Source organism: Salvelinus namaycush, chromosome 19 (genome assembly GCF_016432855.1).
Source record: "Salvelinus namaycush isolate Seneca chromosome 19, SaNama_1.0, whole genome shotgun sequence".
Taxonomy (NCBI): Eukaryota; Metazoa; Chordata; class Actinopteri; order Salmoniformes; family Salmonidae; genus Salvelinus; species Salvelinus namaycush.
In genome coordinates, this window is record NC_052325.1 from 49,939,510 (window position 1) to 49,958,373 (window position 18,864).

Sequence of the window (18,864 nt, forward strand, 5' to 3'; positions counted from 1 at the left end):
ATATATAAAAAAAGCATACCTTACGATTATTTGAGAACATAGCCCACTAGACAAATCATTACAAACAGTAGCCAGCCAAGTAGAACAGTTACACATGTCAGAAATAGAGATACAATTTATCCCTTACCCTTGATGATCTTCATATGGTTGCACTCAGCAGACATTCATTTACTCAATAAATGTTCCTTTAATACGATAAAGTCTCTTTATATCCAAAAACCTCCGTTTTGTTCACGCGTTTTCTTCAGTAATCCACAGGCTCAAACGCAGTCAAAACAGGAAGACAAAAAAATCCAAATTGTATCCGTAAAGTTCATAGAAACATGTCAAACGATGTTTATATTGTTTTTAGCCTAAATAATCTATAATATTTCAACCGGACAATAACACCGTCAATTTAAAAGGTAAACAAGAAAGGCACTCTCTCGGTCTCGCGCATGAAAAAGCTCTGTGACACTTTAGGGTCCACTCATTCCGACTGCTCTTACTTCTTGATTTTTCAGAATACAAGCCCGAAACAATTTCTAAAGACTGTTGACATCTAGTGGAAGGCATAGAAACTGCAATTTGAGTCCTACGTCAATGGATACTGTAATGGCATTGAATAGAAAACTACAAAACCAACAACAAAAAAATACTTCCTGAAGGGATTTTTCTCAGGTTTTCGCCTGCCAAATCAGTTCTGTTATACTCACAGACACTATTTTAACAGTTTTGAAAACTTTAGAGTGTTTTCTATCCAAATCTACCAGTTATATGCATATCATATCTTCTGGGCCCGAGAAGCAGGCAGTTTAATTTGGGCATGCATTTCATCCAAAATTCCGAATGCTGCCCCCTACCCTAGTGAAGTTAACGGATGATCACCGCACGTGTATTTTCCACCGTAAAGCATGGAGAAAGAGGTGCTTTGCTGATGAATTCAAGGCACACTTAACCAGCTTGGTGACCACAGCATTCTGCAGCGAGACGCCATCCTATCTGGTTTGAGCTTAGTAGGACTATCATTTGTTTTTCAACAGGACAATGACCCAACACACCTCCAGGCTGTGAAAGGGCTATTTTACCAAGAAAAAGAGAGTGATGGAGTGCTGCATCAGATGACCTGGCATCCACAATCCCCCGACCTCAACCCAATTGAGATGGTTTGGGATGAGTTGGACAGCATAGTGAAGGAAAAGCAGCCAATAAGTGCTCAGCATATGTGGGGCTGGTTGAGAGAATGGCAAGAGTGTGCAAAGCTGTCATCAAGACAAAGAGTGGCTATTTGAAGAATCTCAAACATTGTAACGAGTGTGCTGAGAGTCGGGAAGCAAGTTTAGGGAGTGGGTATTTTAATAAATAAACGCAACTAAATACAAAACCAGAAACACAAACATGACACTGGAACAGAAACAATGACGCCTGGGGAAGGAGCCAAAGGGAATGACATATATAGGGGAAATAATCAGGGAGGTGATGGAGTCCAGGTGAGTGATGCGCGAAACGATGGTGACAGGTTTGCACCATAACGAGCACCCTGGTGACCTAGAGGCCGGAGAGCACACGTGACAAATATAAAATATATTTTGATTTGTTTAACACTTTTTTAGTTAGTAAATGATTCCATATGTGTTATTTCATAGTTTTGATGTCTTCACTATTGTTCTACAACGTAGATAATAGTAAAATAAAGAAAAACCCATGAATGAGTGTGTTCTAAAACTTGACCGGCAGTGTATGTTTACATACACTTGAAGTCGGAAGTTTACATACACCTTAGCCAAATACATTTAAACTCAGTTTTTTTTGTACAATTTCTGACAATCCTAGTAAAAATTCCCTGTCTTAGGTCAGTTCGGATCACCACTTTATTTTAAGAATGTGAAATGTCAGAATAATAGTAGAGAGAATTATTTCTTTCATCGCATTCCCAGTGGGTCAGAAGTTTACATACACTCAATTAGTATTTGGTAGCATTGCCTTTAAATTGTTTAACTTGGGTCAAACGTTTCGGATAGCCGTCCACAAGCTTCCCACAATGTTTGGTGAATTTTGGCCCGTTCCTCCTGACAGAGCTGGTGTAACTGAGTCAGGTAACTTCCTGACTGATGTCTTGAGATGTTGCTTCAATATATCTACATAAATTTTCCTCCCTCATAATGCCATCTATTTTGTGAAGTGCACCAGTCCCTCCTGCAGCAAAGCAACCCCACAACATGATGCTGCCACCCCTGTGCTTCACGGTTGGGATGATATTATTCGGCTTGCAAACCTCCCCCTTTTTCCTCCAAACATAATGATGGTCATTATGGCCAAACAGTTCTATTTTTGTTTCGTCAGACCAGAGGACATTTCTCCAAAAAGTACAATCTGTGTCCCCATGTGCAGTTGCAAACCGTAGTCTGGCTTTTTTATGGCGGTTTTGGAGCAGTGGCTTCTTCCTTGCTGAGCGGCCTTTCAGGTTATGTCGATATAGGACTCGTTTTACTGTGGATATAGATACTTTTGTACCTATTTCCTCCAGTATCTTCACAAGGTCCTTTGCTGTTGTTCTGGGATTGATTTGCACTTTTCGCACCAAAGTATGTTCATCTCTAGGAGACAGAACGCGTCTCCTTCCTGAGCTGCATGGTCCCATGGTGTTTATACTTGCGTACTATTGTTTGTACAGATGAACGTGGTACCTTCAGTCGTTTGGAAGTTGCTCCAAAGGATGAATCAGACTTGTGGAGGTCTACAATTCAACCATGAAGGACTGATTTGACGTAGTCCAATGTTACTGTTACCCATCTACCAATCACTGCCCTTCTTGATGAGGATTTAGAAAAGCCCCATTGTGTTTGTAGGAGAATCTGCGCTTGAAATGCAATACTTGACTGAGGGACCTTCAGAAAGTATTCATACCCCTTGACTTATTCCACATTTTGAAGAGTTACAGCCTGAATTCAAAATGGATTTAAAAAAAAAAGGTTAATACTCACCCATCTACACACAATACCCCATAATGACAAAGTGAAAACATGTTTCCAGAGAAAAAAATCAAATTAATTGAAAATGAACCCAAGTCAATACTTGTAGTAGCACCTCAAGCTCTGTCAAGTTGATTGTTGACCATTGCTAGATAGTCATTTTCAAGTTTTGCCATTGATTTTCAAGCCAAATTAAGTAAAAACTATAAATAGGTCACCCATGAACATTCAATGTTGTCTTGGTAAGCACCTCCAGTGTAGATTTGAACTTGTGTTTTAAGTTATTGTCCTGCTGAAAAGTGAATTCATTCCCCAGTGTCTATTGGAAAGCAGACTGAACCAGGTTTTCCTCTGGGCTTTTGCCTGTGTTTGTGATACCTTCAGGCGTTTGGAAAAAATGCTCCCAAGGATGAACCAGACTTGTGGAGGTCTACAATTTTCTTTGAGCTCTTGGCTGATTTCTTTTGATTTTCCCATGATGTCAAGCAAAGAGGCACTGAGTTTGAAGGTAGGCCTTGAAATACATCCACAGGTACACCTCCAATTGACTCAAATGATGTCAATTAGCCTATCAGAAGCTTCTAAAGCCATGACATCATTTACTGGAGTTGTCCAAGCTGTTTTAAAGGCACAGTCAACTTAGTGTATGTAAACTTCTGACCCACTGGAATTGTGATACAGTGAATTATAATTGAAATAATCTGTCTGTAAACAATTGTTAGAAAAATTACTTGTGTCATGCACAAGGTAGAGGTCCTAATTGACTTGCCAAAACTATAGTTAACAAGAAATTTGTGGAGTGGTTGAAAAAACACGTTTTAATGACTCCAACCTTAGTGTATGTAAACTTCCGACTTCAGCTGTATGTATGTGTGTGCGACGCGTAAAGATCGGGCCTTTAAAAAAAAATGTTTTTGTCTAAAATGACATACCCAAATCTAACTGCCTGTAGCTCAGGACCTGAAGCAAGGATATGCATATTCTTGATACCATTTGAAAGGTAACACTTTGAAGTTTGTGGAAATGTGAAATTAATGTTCGAGAATATAACACATTAGATTTGGTAAAAGATAATGATAAAATAATTTATATGTTTAAAGATAATGATTAAATAATTCCAATCTGAAACCATATAATTGTATGAAATTTATTAGAATCATAAAACTATAACCTGATGATGTGTGTAGTTTTAGTCAGAATTAGAACAAGGACCTTTTGTTCCTTTTTAGTATGTAAGCAGGGTGCAAGTGTGAAACAAATGATAAGAGGAGCTATCGACAGACAAGCTGGACTACTGTGTTCCTTACAGGACATTCTGTCTCCACCCGTGGAGGGGAGAAACTGTTAGGCTTGCAGAAAATTATGAAACATGTTGCAGATTAAACAATGTATATGTGTAGTGGAAAAACACAGACTGTCTGAGTAAGGCGTAACTTAAGATTTGAACTTTTTATGTGTGTTAAAAAGACTGGGTTTGCATTTTTGATGTTAGAACGTTCTCATGAATAAACACTTTGATTTTTGTAAATTGGGACTCTTGTCTGTTTCATTCAACCAGAATATTACAAACTCTGGGTTGCAGACTGAGTAGATTAATTGACGTTTATGAACATTGATAACAAAATTCTCATAACATGTCAGATTCTCTGGTGGGTGTGGAGTCAGGCACAGGAGAGTAAGAATTTCAAGAAGGGTGTTTTATTACAAGTCCATCAACAGAACAGGCACAGGACCACAACAGCAGCCACTAAGAAACAGGAACGCAGTCCAGTCGAACACGGAGGAACACACTCCTCTGACTAAACTAACGTGCGGGAAAACAGTCCCGTGAAAACACCTGTTTAACAGAACAAACAAAACGCAACCCAAACCAACGACAGATACACAAACAATCCCGCACAAAACCTAGCGGGTAGGGCTAGATTAAATACCCCACTGATTAGCCTAAACTAGACACAGGTGAACACAAGACAGACAAAACCAAACGAAAAAGAAAAGGGATCGGTGGCAGCTAGTAGACCGGTACCGCCGAGCGCCGCCCGAACAGAGAGAGGAGCCACCTTCGGTGGAAATCGTGACATAACAGATAAGAAAGAAAAAACATGCATCTTTGAAATGCATGAGAAAGGTCACAATGTATTATTTTAGGTTAGGCGCAATCCCAATTTTGGCTGTGTATGTGCAAAGTTTTAGACTGATCAAATGAACCATTGCATTTCTGTTCAAAATGTTGTGTCAAGTCTGCCCAAATGTGCCTAATTGGTTTATTGATACATTTTCAAGTTAATAACTGTGCATTCTCCTCAAACAATAGCATGGTATTATTTCACTGTAATACCTACTGTAAATTGAACAGTGCAGTTAGATTAACAAGAATTTAAACTTTCTGCCCATATCAGCTACAGTATGTCCTGGGAAATTTTCTTTTTACTTACAACCTCATGCTAATCACATTAGCCTATGTTATCTCAAGTGTCCCGCGGGGGGGCACCAATCCTGTAGAGGTTTTAAGGAAATTAGGCATATGTTGCGGTCCAGTGCCTCACAGGAGAAGCATTTTCATGTTATAATTTTTAAAAAATCCATCTGGAACATGCAAACTTTTATGTCCCTTAATAACAAACTGTCCATCTGTAAATACAAATACAATTGTTAAGTTATGAGACAAGACAGGAACCTTACCGCTAGCCATGATTGAGATACTGGATGGGCTGGACATGCTGAGAGATGAGTTTAGATTGGTCTGCCATGTAGCCTGCTTCTGTCTATAACATGAGCTGCTCAGTATGTGTAGGTAATCCTTTCTAATGTGTTTTTTTTTTAAATATCATGAAGAACTGCAAATGTGTTGCTGTTTTGAAATCAGTGGAATGCCCGGTGGATGCAGAGAATGATAGCTAAGGAGATTCTGGCGTTGTATTAAACAGCTCTCTGGATTAGCTACATCTTCAAACAAATGGCAACCATGGCATCCGTGACAGAGAGGGAGAAGCGTTCATCTATGTATCAAGATTTGAGAGTCTCTAGAAAGCTACATTTTCATATATTATACATTTCTAATTTTGTCAGTCGTTTTCATTGCAAGTTAAAGCATACTGTTAGCAAGCTAGCTAATGTTAGCTGGCTGGCTCGCTAGCTAACGTTGATATGTGTAGTAATATTATTCGTATCTCAGAGCCATTTGCATTGCTAGTTATAGCCTAATGTTAGCTAGCTAGCTAGCAAATATTGAACCTATAATGAACAAAACTATAAATGAAACATGAAAAGTGTCCCATGTTTCATGAGATGAAATAAAAGATCTCATAAATGTTCCATACGCACAAATGTGTTTACATCCCTGTTAGTGAGCATTTCTCCTTTGCCAAAATAATCCATCCACCTGACAGGTGTGGCATATCAACAAGCTGAAATTGCATGATCATTACACAAGTGCACCTTGTGTTGGAGACAATAAAAGGCCATTCTAAAATGTTCAGTTTTGTCACACAAGTTTTTAGGAAGCGTACAATTGGCATGCTGACTGCAGGAATGTCCACGAGAGCTGTTACTAGGGAATTTAATGTTAATTTCTCTGACATATGCCACCTCAAACATCGTTTTAGAGAATTTGGAAGTACGTCCAACCGGCCTCACAACCGCAAACCACATGTATGGCATCGTGTGGGCGAGCGGTTTGCTGTTGTCAACTTGGTTAAAACTTCTTATGGCTGCAGGGGCAGTATTGAGTAGCTTGGATGAAAGGTGCCCAGAGTAAACGGCCTGCTCCTCAGTCCCAGTTGCTAATATATGCATAGTATTAGTATGGATAGAAAACACTCTGAAGTTTCTAAATCTGTTTGAATTATGTCTGTGAGTACCAACTCATATGGCAGGCAAAAACCTGAGAAGAAATCCAAACAGGAAGTGGGAAATCTGAGGTTGGTCGATTTTCAACTCATCGCCTATCGAATACACAGTGGGATATTGATCAGTTTGCACTTCCTACGGCTTCCAATAGATGTAAACAGTCTGTAGAACCTTGTCTGATGCCTCTACTGTGAAGTGGGGCCGAAGGAGACTGGAATGAGTCAGGTCTACCATGAGCTGACCATGCTCTGAGCATGCACGTTCACATGAGAGGGAGCTCTGTTCCATCGCACATCTGAAGTCAATGGAATTCTCCGGCTGGAACGTTATTGAAGATTTATGTTAAAAACATCCTAAAGATTGATTCAATACATCGTTTGACATGTTTCTACTGACTGTTACGGAACTTTTTGACATTTCGTCTGCTTTTAGTGAACGCGCTTCCTGACTTTGGATTTGTTTACCAAAAATAGCTATTTGGACATAAATGATGGACATTACCGAACAAAACAAACGTTTCTTGTGGGAGTCCTGGGAGTGCATTCCGACGAAGATCAGCAAAGGTAAGGGAAGATTTAGAATGCTATTTATGAGTTTTGTTGACTGCACAATTTGGCGGGTAACTGTATGGCTTCCTTTTGTGGCTGAACGCTGTTCTCAGATTATTGAATATTGTGCTTTTGCCGTAAAACTTTTTGAAATCTGACACAGCGGTTGCATTAAGAACAAGTGTATCTTTAATTATATGTAAAACATGTATCTTTCATCAAAGTCTATGATGAGTATTTATGTTATTTCACGTGGCTCTGCAATTTCTCAGGATATTTTGGAGGCATTTCTGAACATGGCGCCAATGTAAACTGAGGTTTTTGGATATAAATATGAACTTTATCGAACAAAACATATATGTATTGTGTAACATGAAGTCCTATGAGTGTCATCTGATGAAGATCATCAAAGATTAGTGATTAATTTTATCTCTTTCTACTTTATGTGACTCCTGTCTTTGGCTGGAAAAATGGCTGTTTTTCTGTGATTTTGCGGTGACCTAACATAATTGTTTGTGGTGCTTTCGCTGTAAAGCCTATTTGAAATCAGACACTTTGGTGGGATTAACAACAAGATTACCTTTAAAATGGTATAAGATACATGTATGTTTGAGGAATTTTAATTATGAGATTTCTGTTGTTTGAATTTGGCACCCTGCACTTTCACTGGCTGTTGTCATATCGATCCCGTTTACGGGATTGCAGCCATAAGAAGTTTTAACAGAGTGCCCCATGGTGGAGGTGGGGTTATGGCATGGGCAGGCATGAGCTAGTCCCAACGAACACAACTGCATTTTATCAATGAAAATTGAATGCACAGAGATAGTGGCGACACGGTGGGAAGGTAGTGGCACGATGACCAGGCTGAGGAGTAGAAAAGGAAGGGTCTTAGAGTGGGACCTATCCAGGATATGCTGCAATGTCTCCATTTGCTTACTCTGGACGTCCAGCGCAGACATATATTCCTCAATAAGCTGACAGTTTCCACACGAAGACAGTGTCCACATTGGACATTTGGCTGGCACTGTCCAAAATAGGTGCAGCTCCTTCATGGGATGAAATGTTCACCGTAGTCTCTGAAGGTAGTAGCCGCCAATTTGGAGAAAGTCAGTTTCCCCGTATGGCGGAAAGAGGTAGACGCCATTTGGGAAAAAGTCAGTTAAAATCCACACATATAAAATAGGTTAGTGAGGAATCAGCTAAAAGTCAATCAATCCACACATTTTGATAACTACTTATATTGAATCACACAGTTCGTAGGATCAACACAGTTATAAGCAGCAAGCCAGAACCCAACCACAGATTAGAAAGCAGCCAGCACTAGGACCCACAATAAACAACAAAGGAACAGAACTCACCAGCATAACAACAGCAAGGAGAAAGCGGTGACTTACTCAATGCGATTAAATGCTTGGGCCCCATTTACAACAGAAACGCAATGGTGTTACCAGTATGATAGCGGGAGGCAAGTACTACACTGGTCCGCGGTAGTGTCCAAAAGAGTAAATCCAAGTAGGCTAAACCAATTGGAGTTCAAGATTGGCAGTAGTCCAAAAACATCCAAGGCACAATGTCAAGTGGAAGAATTAAAGCACCAGTAGGCATGTGTCTGCTCAGATAAAGCCCCCGTGCAGGCCCCAGTGCAGAGCAGGAGTCCAGTATATCCACGTTGGCTTCATAAGTTTCAGGAGACCTGTTTTGTATGTCTCCTTAAAAAAATTACTGTATGTATGCAATAGTGCAATACTGACCGACCCTGCAATTACGTCTGTGACCCTGTGCATGTGACTAATAAACTATACAAGGAGTGGTTCATTTACATTTTGGGTGCTGAGACAGTTTTGCCTTCCTAGCATTCTTTAGCTTGACAATTTTCTCATCAATAGTTTTTTCAGTAAGCTTCAAGTTTCTTTTTGTGTCTCTTTTTTCATCCACATTTTCAGATTCAATAATAAAAAATGTCTCATTCACATTTTCAGATTCATTTTCAGATTCAATAATAACTTCACATGAACCTCTCCTCGTGGGACGAGATTTTCCGCTGTTCGCGGTACTGTGGAGGCACGAGCTGAGGAAAAAGGTATGAGCTGGCCGAAGACGAGAGCGAGGACGACCCATCACCTGTGAGGACCGGAAGTATGCAGTTGAGAAACCTGTATCTACGGGTCCGGAGTGGGCGCAGGAACCCGACCCCCCCCCCCGGTGAACAACTGGAGGAGCCCATACTTCCCCTCATCAATTTCGTGGGACCAGCCGAGACAACCACTGGGGGCCAACTGAGGGGACAGTTCGGGACTGTCCAGTGGGAGGATCTGAACTTGAAACCCGCCGCAGCCCAAGTGATAGCGGTGGATGGACAGCTACTTCCATGGGTGAGTGACTGGCAATACCCCTATTTCCAAATCAAGAATTACCTTTTGTATCAGGTGTCACGCCAACAGGGGGAACTTCGAGAGGTACTGTTGCTGCCCCGATGGTACGTGGGAAGCATTCTTCAACTGGCCCACCTGATGGGGACGCACCTGGGAATGGAGAAGACCCAGGAACGGATCGCCGCTCGGTTCCACTGGCCTGGGATGAGGAGGGCCGTGGAAGACTATTGTTGCAGCTGCACGGATGTCAAATCACGGCCCCAAAAGCACACTTCCGAAACCCGCTAGTCCCCCTTACGATCATCGGGGTACCCTTTGAACGCATCGCCATGGACATCGTGGGACTCCTGGTAAAAATGGCACGAGGACACCGATACATCCTGGTAATAGTAGATTATGCCACCTGGTATCCCGAGGCAATTCCTCTACGGGCGGCGGTATCCAAGGGAATCGCCCGAGAGCTGTTCCACCTCTTTAGCCGGTTGGGCATCCCCGAACGATACCCTGACATAACGAGGTACTGAGTTCATGTCCCGCCTAATGAAATATTTGTGTGCTCTCCTGCAGATCAAGCAGATCCAGACCTCCGTCTTTCACCTGCAGACGGATGGGTTGGTCGAGCTGTTCAATAAAACGCTTAAACAAATGTTACGGAAGGTCATCGAGCAGTACGGGAAGAACTGGGACCAGCTACTACCCCACCTAATGTTCTCGATCCGAGAAGTACCCCAGTCTTTCACTGGGTTTTCCCCTTTCGAACTCCTCTACGGGAGGAGGCCACGCAGCCTACTGGACCTTGTCAAGGAGGTGTGGGAAGCCCAGCCGACCCCCTTACTTTCTGCGGTGGGGATTCAGACCAACATCTTGTCTCCGACCTGGTCTTCTCTGGGCTGGTTTCCCCGATTGTAGACCTGGGCTTGGGGGCGCTGGGCCTTCTCCATGTGTTTCCTTACTACTGGCTATATGGGTGTCATCCGCTCCCTCATCGTCTCCACGTGTTCTACCACCCTGTGTAAGTTCCTGGCAACATGGCATGGGCCGGACAAGGTGATAGAGAAGCTGGGACCCAGAACATCAAGCCCCAGGAGAGGAAGGTCCATGTGGTACGTGACTGGCCCGTTCCACGGACCAAGACACAGGTCAAGTCCTTCCTGAGACTGGCAGGATGCTACAGCCGGTTTATGCCCAACGTTGCAGGTATAGCCTCACCCCTTACCGGTCTAACCAGGGCTCACCTCCCGAAAACAGTGAAATGGACGGGCGAGACCGAAGCGGCGATCAGACGCATGAAGGAAGCGCTGTGCTCCCATCCGATTCTCGTAATGCTTGATTTCCAGGTATTGATGTTGGTCCAGATGGACGCATGTGACACGGGACTAGGGGCCGATCTGTCCCAGGTACACAATGGGGAGGAGCACCCCATCATGTACATAAGCCGAAAGCTGATACCCAGAGAAAAAAAGTACTCCGTTGTCGAGAAAGAGTGGGCACTAGACACTCAAGTATTACCTGTTGGGTACCCACTTCACCCTGGTCATAGACCATGCTCCCCTGGTCTGGATGGCCAGGGGAAGGTTCACAAATGATCGGGTCACCAGGTGGTTCTTGTCCCTTCAACACTTTCTCTTTTTCTGTTGTACACTGGTCAGGGGCAAAGCATGGGAACGCGGATGCCCTATCGAGACAGCCCCCTTCCCAACAGAGCTAAAGGTTAGCCACCAGGGGGGGACTCTTCGAGGCCTGGTGACCGAGTCTACATCACGTGGCAAGGGCTCCCTCTGCTGGACAAGCCAGGTCTCGACAGGCTCTCCAGCCAGAACTAATTGGGGCTGATTGTGGTTGGTAAGTAATCAAGGGGCTGATTGCTCACCAGCAGGACGAGTCCCATACAGCTGCCAGAAGGGCAGCACACAGGGTTGGAGACTGGGGGAAGAGAGGTTATTCCTGTATAGTCGTGCTCATTACCAGAGATAATGGAGGGAGCTCGGTTTTGTTCCCGACAGGATACAGCAAGACTCCGGAGCCCAGAAGACAGTATACCGGAGGAGGTATATTGCCAAATTTCAAATATACCCGTTTTTATTTTAATAAGGCTGTATCGTAACAAAGTGGAGGGGTCTGAATACTTTCCGAATGCACTGTATACCGCAAAAATGTGTTCGAATTCTTTTTTTCTCCGTCAACCAGATGAGGTTCGTCCATGGACGAAGAGGATGGTCCATCTCATTTTTGGGGGGGTAAAATATATTAAAATGGATGTAGAATTTTGATCTGTTGAAGTCCACAAAACTGTTGTTATTAACAAGCTTTTACAACACAGCAGAAGGCCCTTCTACTTTTTGATTAAAGTATACAGCAATGGAGGCTGCTGAGGGGAGGACGGCTCATAATAATAGCTGTAATAGAGTCAATGGAATGGTATTGAGCAAATGGTTTCCATGTGGTTGATACCATTCCATTGACTCTATTACAGCAATTACTATGAGCCGTCCTCCCCTCATCTGCCTCTGGTATACAGTGAATAATCTATTCCTTTAAATAAATAAATACTGCAATGTATTACTGAAGCAATTCAAAGCGATAATCCAACACTACACCACCACTGAAATGCTGCCAGTGAAGCATTTAGCATCCTAATTAGAAATTACACTAATAAATGTCATTCTTTTTCACACTCCATGCACCATCTGTTGTACCCCTGTAGAATCTCACCCCACTGTTCTTACAGAGCACTTGACCCCTTCCAAAACAAGACAAAACCACCTTGGCCTTTACACTGACGTGCCAGGTTGCAACGTGTTCGATCTTATCCTGTAAACCCTGCCCTGACATCTAGTGCAGCTCCGGGGTGCCACTTTCTTAATTACATTAGTTAGACATTACAGCGAGGCAGGCTACTTTACAGGCTGCACTGAATGTATGATTTCCTATAGGTTCTGAGGGTTGCTGTTTTCCAAGATTGTCACGCCCTGGCCTTAGTATTCTTTGTTTTCTTTATGTTTTTTAGTTAGGTCAGGGTGTGACATGGGGAATGTATGTGTTTTTGTAGTGTCTAGGGGTGTTGTATGTGTATGGGGCAGTGTCTAGTGTAGTTGTCTAGTTATGTCTATGGCTGCCTAGATTGGTTCTCAATTAGAGGCAGCTGTGGTTCATTGTCTCTGATTGAGAGCCATATTTAAGGCAGTCATAGGCATTGGGGTTTTGTGGGTAATTGTCTATGTTGAACGGTTGTTGCTTGTCATTGCACTTACGTCATTTAGCTTCACGGTTGTTTTGTTTAGTTTGTATTCAGTGTTCGTTTTGTGTTTTTCCTTTCTCTAAATAAAAGAGAATGTATTTTGCACACGCTGCGCCTTGGTCCTCTCTCTCACCCATAGACGATCGTGACAAAGATGGTGTTAGTGAGGTTCAGGTATTGATTTATTCCTACACCCTTCCCAAATATACCACCAAATCTATAGGTAACATTTATACCAGTTAATGGACAGACATTAATCTCTGAAGGCAAAATCATTGCTTTGAATGGGAAGATGGGGGCTGGTTGAGATAGATTTGTAAATTTTAGTGATAATAAACCGTACCAATGAATAATCTCGATTAATATGCATTGCCCATTCTTTCAGATCTGCATACGCTATCCCTGAGGCTGCAATTAAAATCAGATAAAATATACATTAAACCTTTGTTTGGTTGGTGCTGATGCTCTTTCATCAGAATAATAGCCTAAAATACTCCCTGTGTTTGGAATCCAAAATTTCTATTCATGTGAAATTGGAGTTAACTTTGCAGCAACACCACCGTAATCAAGTCGGTGAAAAAAAACACATAGAAGGGAGTACAAAACCCTAAAAAATCGAAGGGAAAGATGACCTAAAATATTGACTCTGCATTACAGATGCCACTGAAGTTCAGTTGATTGATGAAGTCTAAATTTACGGACGCTGTCAATGTTTGAAGCCCTCCCTCCTCTAAATGTGATTAATGGGAAACCTCAGCGCTGCTTTCTGAGGCCGAACACATTTCAGAAGTGGTTTATGGGCATCCAGTAACTGGCAGATGCAGAGGACTAAGATGAAGAGGAGGAGTGGAAGAGGAGGAAGAGATGGAGGAGAGAAAGAGGTTAAAGAGAGGAAGAGGAGGAGCAGAGGAAGAGAGGGAAAAGAAGAGAGGAGGAGGACAAGGAAGATGGGGTGGAATATTGCAGATTAATGTTAACAGTTAAAGTTAGGAATAATACACATCTAATGCAATTTTCATACTATTGTGTCAACCCAAACCATACCGTACTGGCTCTGATATTTTCTTGAAATAAAGATAGATACCACATAATGTTGAATGCCCCCACTGTTTTATTGAGTGCAATGTTTTTATCCGGAAGCCTCTCAGCCTGACAAAGGCGTTTGCAGAACACATTCATCTCGAACCAGGTCTTACATCTACCATTCCAGTGTTTAATTGCTATATTGTAATTTCTTCATCACCATGGCCTATTTATTGCCTTATCTCCCTTATCTTACCTCATTTGCACTCACTGTATATAGACTTTTTGTTTTCTTTTGTTCTACTGTATTATTGACTGTATGTTTTGTTCATTCCATGTGTAACTCTGTGTTGTTGTATGTGTCGAATTGCTATGCTTTATCTTGGCCAGGTCGCAGTTGCAAATGAGAACTTGTTCTCAACTAGCCTACCTGGTTAAATAAAGGTGAAATAAAAAAAATACTCCACACATAAGAACCCACTACCCAGAACAGTGCCAGTCACTGGACGGTGGGCAATGTGGCTGAGAGTCAACAGTATGCAACAATACACACTTGCTCTCCGGACCTCTTAATGCTATTTGAGAGCCACATTGATCTGATATCATGAGGTCATTCAGCACCCAGTCCTTTGAAAGTAATGAATTGCCTGTATGAATTACCGTTCATTTAATAATGCAGACTCTATGGTACACACATGATCTACCTCAAATCACAATGTCTAAGAATAATGCAACAGGAAGGAAGGAGTCTTTTGGCTCATGTTTGAAGTAATGAGGACAGAGGGATGCATTCATGTCTCTCTCACTGTTCCTTAACCACAATGCATTTTCCTAACAGATTTTTATCTCTAGGTTCAGTAATTCTGTTGCATACATAATAAACATCATACCACAAAAAAAAAAGATTTTGACAACAGAATCAAATACTGGTGACCACTCAATACATTTGTAACCCAACTTTGCCTAGTTGAGCGTGCCAAACAGTTGCTGATACTTACATCTTAATTTGTATCCTTTCAGCAAATGCTGCCAAATTAGTTGTGAATCAGCAGCCAGCTGATAACTAATGTATCATGCTCATTTCCTTTCATGAATAGAGATGGAGAATAATGTGTTGTTGATGATAGTCATGTGTACAGGATATGAAGTCGCTACTTATTGAGCTACAGAAGACATTGAAGTTCCCAATTGTATGAACTTTGTATCATGTTATAGAGCATAATTTTCTGTGTGCAAAACCGCACTGAACTAACTAACTTATTACTTGCAAAATTGTTATCATGATGTTGTACGCTTTCTATAAAGATGTATGTGAAGGGCGAAATTTTGAATAAAAAGTGCAACAATGTGTTGCATGCAGCTACAGTGTACGCTAAGAAAGTGTGGCCCTAGGGAGACATTCATTTAAATGCAACCTATATTTTTGACTATATATATTATCATTACAGGTGTGGGAGAGGAAGAGCGGGATATGTATATGTTCCCTGAGTGTATTGAGACAAGGAGTCTCGCGGTCTTGAGACCACTGCAGCACAGAAATGCGCTCTTTGTCTCATCACAGTCTCAATCCACAGGGTCTGGTCTTGGTCTCGTCATGGCCTTGATACACTGGGTCTTGGTCTCAAGAGGTTGGCTCTAGATCTGGGTTTTAAGGGTTCTGGCCTGGGTTGCAAGTTCTGGTCTTGACCACAATGTCTGTCTTACCACATCTCACTAGCTACCAACCTAAATGTCACATTATAAGAAAAGGTAGTGGAGCATTAACTCTCAAAGTTCGATACATCACATGAATCACTGGAGCATACTTTTCCTTTCGAAGCCAACTAACTGTTCTCATGAAAACTATCAGATCGGCTTATCACTTCTCTTGGATCTACTTCCCTTGGAGTAATAATGGTTAATAGAATTTTAACATTGGTTTGAGCCATTTATCAAAATGTGTAGGTTTTTGTTGATTACTTATTATTTGGGAAGGCGGACAAAATGTGAGTAAGGACCATTTGATGAGTCATTGCCAGATGAGTCTAGTCAAAAGGGCTGTTACCTCTAAAATCAAATTTCTTTCAATATCACTTTACGTTTCCAGGACAAGTATTTTATGTTGAAAGGAACGTATCTATTTTGAAAAGTTTACGTGGCTCAAGTCCCATCAGTGGATTAGACTAAGTCGGGCGTAAGCAAAATTAGTGAATCCGTAGTGCAGTTGTTCTGGCAATGGATTGAATTCAGGCTTAAAACCTCTACAGGATCGGTATCCCCCCGCGGGACGATTGAACTAACTTGCGCAAATGTGATTAGCATGAGGTTGTAAGTAACAAGAACATTTGCCAGGACATAGACATATCTGATATGGGCAGAAAGCTTCAATTCTTGTTAATCTAACTGCACTGTCCAATTTACAGTAGCTATTACAGTGAAAGAATACCATGCTATTGTTTGATGAGAGTGCACAGTTATGAACTTGAAAATGTATTAATAAACCAATTAGGCACATTTGGGGAGACTTGATACACCATTTTAAACAGAAATACAATGGTTGATTGGATCAGTCTAAAACTTTGCACATACACAATCTAAATTTCACCGAACTTGGTATAATACATTGTGCCTTTCTCTTGCATTTCAAAAAAATGCATGTAAAAAAATGCAGTGCTTTGAAAGGTTGGTAATGGCTCACATCAACACCATTATCCCAGAAACCCCATACCCAATCGAATTTGCATACCTCCCAAACAGATCCACAGATGATGCAATCTCTATTGCACTCCACACTGCCCTTTCCCACCTGGACAAAAGGAACACTTATGTGAGAATGCTATTCATTGACTACAGCTCAGCGTTCAACACCATAGTACCCTCAAAGCTCATCACTAAGCTAAGGATCCTGGGACTAAACACCTCCCTCTGCAACTGGATCCTAGACTTCCTGACGGGCCAACCCCAGGTGGTGAGGGTAGGTAGCAACACATCTGCCACGCTGATCCTCATCACTGGAGCTCCCCAGGGGTGCGTGCTCAGTCTCCTCCTGTACTCCCTGTTCACCCACGGCTGCATGGCCAGGCACAACTCCAACACCATCATTAAGTTTGCCGACGACACAACAGTGGTAGGCCTGATCACCGACAACGACGAGACAGCCTATAGGGAGGAGGTCAGAGACCTGGCCGGGTGGTGCCAGAATAACAACCGTAATCAAGTCGGTGGAAAAAAACACATAGAAGGGAGTACAAAACCCTACAAAGTCTAGGTGAAAGATGACCTAAAATATTGACTCTGCATTACAGATGCCACTGAAGTTCAGTTGATTGATGAAGTCTAAATTTACGGACGCTGTCAATGTTTGAAGCCCTCCCTCCTCGAAATGTGATTAATGGGAAACCTCAGCGCTGCTTTCTGAGGCAGAACACATTTCAGAAGTGGTATATGGGCATCCAGTAACTGGCAGATGCAGAGGACTAAGATGAAGAAGAGGTGTGGAAGAGGAGGAAGAGATGGAGGAGAGAAAGAGGTTAAAGAGAGGAAGAGGAGGAGCAGAGGAAGAGAGGGAAAAGAAGAGAGGAGGAGGACAAGGAAGATGGGGTGGAATATTGCAGATTAATGTTAACAGTTAAAGTTAGGAATAATACACATCTAATGCAATTTTCATACTATTGTGTCAACCCAAACCATACCGTACTGGCTCTGATATTTTCTTGAAATAAAGATAGATACCACATAATGTTGAATGCCCCCACTGTTTTATTGAGTGCAATGTTTTTATCCGGAAGCCTCTCAGCCTGACAAAGGCGTTTGCAGAACACATTCATCTCGATCCAGGTCTTACATCTACCATTCCAGTGTTTAATTGCTATATTGTAATTTCTTCATCACCATGGCCTATTTATTGCCTTATCTCCCTTATCTTACCTCATTTGCACTCACTGTATATAGACTTTTTGTTTTCTTTTGTTCTACTGTATTATTGACTGTATGTTTTGTTCATTCCATGTGTAACTCTGTGTTGTTGTATGTGTCGAATTGCTATGCTTTATCATGGCCAGGTCGCAGTTGCAAATGAGAACTTGTTCTCAACTAGCCTACCTGGTTAAATAAAGGTGAAATAAAAAAAATACTCCACACATAAGAACCCACTACCCAGAACAGTGCCAGTCACTGGACGGTGGGCAATGTGGCTGAGAGTCAACAGTATGCAACAATACACACTTGCTCTCCGGACCTCTTAATGCTATTTGAGAGCCACATTGATCTGATATCATGAGGTCATTCAGCACCCAGTCCTTTGAAAGTAATGAATTGCCTGTATGAATTACCGTTCATTTAATAATGCAGACTCTATGGTACACACATGATCTACCTCAAATCACAATGTCTAAGAATAATGCAACAGGAAGGAAGGAGTCTTTTGGCTCATGTTTGAAGTAATGAGGACAGAGGGATGCATTCATGTCTCTCTCACTGTTCCTTAACCACAATGCATTTTCCTAACAGATTTTTATCTCTAGGTTCAGTAATTCTGTTGCATACATAATAAACATCATACCACAAAAAAAAAAGATTTTGACAACAGAATCAAATACTGGTGACCACTCAATACATTTGTAACCCAACTTTGCCTAGTTGAGCGTGCCAAACAGTTGCTGATACTTACATCTTAATTTGTATCCTTTCAGCAAATGCTGCCAAATTAGTTGTGAATCAGCAGCCAGCTGATAACTAATGTATCATGCTCATTTCCTTTCATGAATAGAGATGGAGAATAATGTGTTGTTGATGATAGTCATGTGTACAGGATATGAAGTCGCTACTTATTGAGCTACAGAAGACATTGAAGTTCCCAATTGTATGAACTTTGTATCATGTTATAGAGCATAATTTTCTGTGTG